The sequence below is a fragment of the Siphateles boraxobius genome, unplaced genomic scaffold (genome assembly GCF_051911475.1).
Source record: "Siphateles boraxobius isolate OS27281-9 unplaced genomic scaffold, OSU_SipBor_1 296, whole genome shotgun sequence".
NCBI lineage: Eukaryota > Metazoa > Chordata > Actinopteri > Cypriniformes > Leuciscidae > Siphateles > Siphateles boraxobius.
The window spans coordinates 70,001-72,500 of NW_027508915.1; the positions used below are offsets into that span (position 1 = coordinate 70,001).

The 2,500-nt window shown below is 39.1% G+C and overlaps 6 non-coding genes across 6 annotated transcripts; all 6 read right to left on the bottom strand.

Annotated features, from left to right (window-relative positions):
• Positions 1-261: 261 nt before the first annotated feature.
• Positions 262-380, bottom strand: LOC143755428 (5S ribosomal RNA). The gene has a single exon (XR_013209166.1). It is a non-coding gene; the product is annotated as a 5S ribosomal RNA (ribosomal RNA).
• Positions 381-663: 283 nt separating this feature from the next.
• LOC143755440 (5S ribosomal RNA) lies at positions 664-782 on the bottom strand. Its single transcript, XR_013209178.1, has one exon. It is a non-coding gene; the product is annotated as a 5S ribosomal RNA (ribosomal RNA).
• A 276-nt stretch (positions 783-1,058) lies between these two features.
• Positions 1,059-1,177, bottom strand: LOC143755452 (5S ribosomal RNA). Its single transcript, XR_013209189.1, has one exon. It is a non-coding gene; the product is annotated as a 5S ribosomal RNA (ribosomal RNA).
• A 284-nt stretch (positions 1,178-1,461) lies between these two features.
• On the bottom strand, positions 1,462-1,580 carry LOC143755464 (5S ribosomal RNA). The gene has a single exon (XR_013209200.1). It is a non-coding gene; the product is annotated as a 5S ribosomal RNA (ribosomal RNA).
• A 274-nt stretch (positions 1,581-1,854) lies between these two features.
• On the bottom strand, positions 1,855-1,973 carry LOC143755476 (5S ribosomal RNA). The gene has a single exon (XR_013209211.1). It is a non-coding gene; the product is annotated as a 5S ribosomal RNA (ribosomal RNA).
• Positions 1,974-2,256: 283 nt separating this feature from the next.
• Positions 2,257-2,375, bottom strand: LOC143755487 (5S ribosomal RNA). The gene has a single exon (XR_013209222.1). It is a non-coding gene; the product is annotated as a 5S ribosomal RNA (ribosomal RNA).
• Between the last annotated feature and the right edge of the window lie 125 nt (positions 2,376-2,500).

Genomic DNA, 2,500 nt, shown 5'->3' on the forward strand with positions numbered 1-2,500 from the left:
AAAATTGGGCAATTTAAAAGGTTAGACCATTAATGAAGAAAACTAAGAAGAACTTTTGAAAAAACTCAAACTCTTTCATGCTCTCTGAAGAATCTCAGAGACTTTTAAAGGCTTTCTGAAGAAGCTCAGTGAGTCTTTTTTTTAAAGTAAGAAGAACTTTTGAAAAAACTCAAACTCTTTCATGCTCTCTGAAGAATCTCAGAGACTTTTAAAGGCTTTCTGAAGAAGCTCAGGGACTCTTTTTTTTTTTTAAATCAAAAAAGCTTACAGCACCTGGTATTCCCAGGCGGTCTCCCATCCAAGTACTAACCAGGCCCGACCCTGCTTAGCTTCCGAGATCAGACGAGATCGGGCGTGACCAAGGTGGTATGGCCGTAAGCGAAAACTGCTGCCAAAATTGGGCAATTTAAAAGGTTAGACCATTAATGAAGAAAACTAAGAAGAACTTTTGAAAAAACTCAAACTCTTTCATGCTCTCTGAAGAATCTCAGAGACTTTTAAAGGCTTTCTGAAGAAGCTCAGTGAGTCTTTTTTTTAAAGTAAGAAGAACTTTTGAAAAAACTCAAACTCTTTCATGCTCTCTGAAGAATCTCAGAGACTTTTAAAGGCTTTCTGAAGAAGCTCAGGGACTCTTTTTTTTTTTTTTTTTTTTTAAATCAAAAAAGCTTACAGCACCTGGTATTCCCAGGCGGTCTCCCATCCAAGTACTAACCAGGCCCGACCCTGCTTAGCTTCCGAGATCAGACGAGATCGGGCGTGACCAAGGTGGTATGGCCGTAAGCGAAAACTGCTGCCAAAATTGGGCAATTTAAAAGGTTAGACCATTAATGAAGAAAACTAAGAAGAACTTTTGAAAAAACTCAAACTCTTTCATACTCTCTGTAGAATCTCAGAGACTTTTAAAGGCTTTCTGCAGAAGCTCAGTGAGTCTTTTTTTTTAAACTAAGAGGAACTTTTGAAAAAACTCAAACTCTTTCATGCTCTCTGAAGAATCTCAGAGACTTTTAAAGGCTTTCTGAAGAAGCTCAGGGACTCTTTTTTTTTTTTTAAATCAAAAAAGCTTACAGCACCTGGTATTCCCAGGCGGTCTCCCATCCAAGTACTAACCAGGCCCGACCCTGCTTAGCTTCCGAGATCAGACGAGATCGGGCGTGACCAAGGTGGTATGGCCGTAAGCGAAAACTGCTGCCAAAATTGGGCAATTTAAAAGGTTAGACCATTAATGAAGAAAACTAAGAAGAACTTTTGAAAAAACTCAAACTCTTTCATGCTCTCTGAAGAATCTCAGAGACTTTTAAAGGCTTTCTGAAGAAGCTCAGTGAGTCTTTTTTTTTTAAAGTAAGAAGAACTTTTGAAAAAACTCAAACTCTTTCATGCTCTCTGAAGAATCTCAGAGACTTTTAAAGGCTTTCTGAAGAAGCTCAGGGACTCTTTTTTTTTTTTTTTTTTTTTAATCAAAAAAGCTTACAGCACCTGGTATTCCCAGGCGGTCTCCCATCCAAGTACTAACCAGGCCCGACCCTGCTTAGCTTCCGAGATCAGACGAGATCGGGCGTGACCAAGGTGGTATGGCCGTAAGCGAAAACTGCTGCCAAAATTGGGCAATTTAAAAGGTTAGACCATTAATGAAGAAAACTAAGAAGAACTTTTGAAAAAACTCAAACTCTTTCATGCTCTCTGAAGAATCTCAGAGACTTTTAAAGGCTTTCTGAAGAAGCTCAGTGAGTCTTTTTTTTAAAGTAAGAAGAACTTTTGAAAAAACTCAAACTCTTTCATGCTCTCTGAAGAATCTCAGAGACTTTTAAAGGCTTTCTGAAGAAGCTCAGGGACTCTTTTTTTTTTTTAAATCAAAAAAGCTTACAGCACCTGGTATTCCCAGGCGGTCTCCCATCCAAGTACTAACCAGGCCCGACCCTGCTTAGCTTCCGAGATCAGACGAGATCGGGCGTGACCAAGGTGGTATGGCCGTAAGCGAAAACTGCTGCCAAAATTGGGCAATTTAAAAGGTTAGACCCTTAATGAAGAAAACTAAGAAGAACTTTTGAAAAAACTCAAACTCTTTCATGCTCTCTGAAGAATCTCAGAGACTTTTAAAGGCTTTCTGAAGAAGCTCAGTGAGTCTTTTTTTTAAAGTAAGAAGAACTTTTGAAAAAACTCAAACTCTTTCATGCTCTCTGAAGAATCTCAGAGACTTTTAAAGGCTTTCTGAAGAAGCTCAGGGACTCTTTTTTTTTTTTTTTTTTTTTAAATCAAAAAAGCTTACAGCACCTGGTATTCCCAGGCGGTCTCCCATCCAAGTACTAACCAGGCCCGACCCTGCTTAGCTTCCGAGATCAGACGAGATCGGGCGTGACCAAGGTGGTATGGCCGTAAGCGAAAACTGCTGCCAAAATTGGGCAATTTAAAAGGTTAGACCATTAATGAAGAAAACTAAGAAGAACTTTTGAAAAAACTCAAACTCTTTCATACTCTCTGTAGAATCTCAGAGACTTTTAAAGGC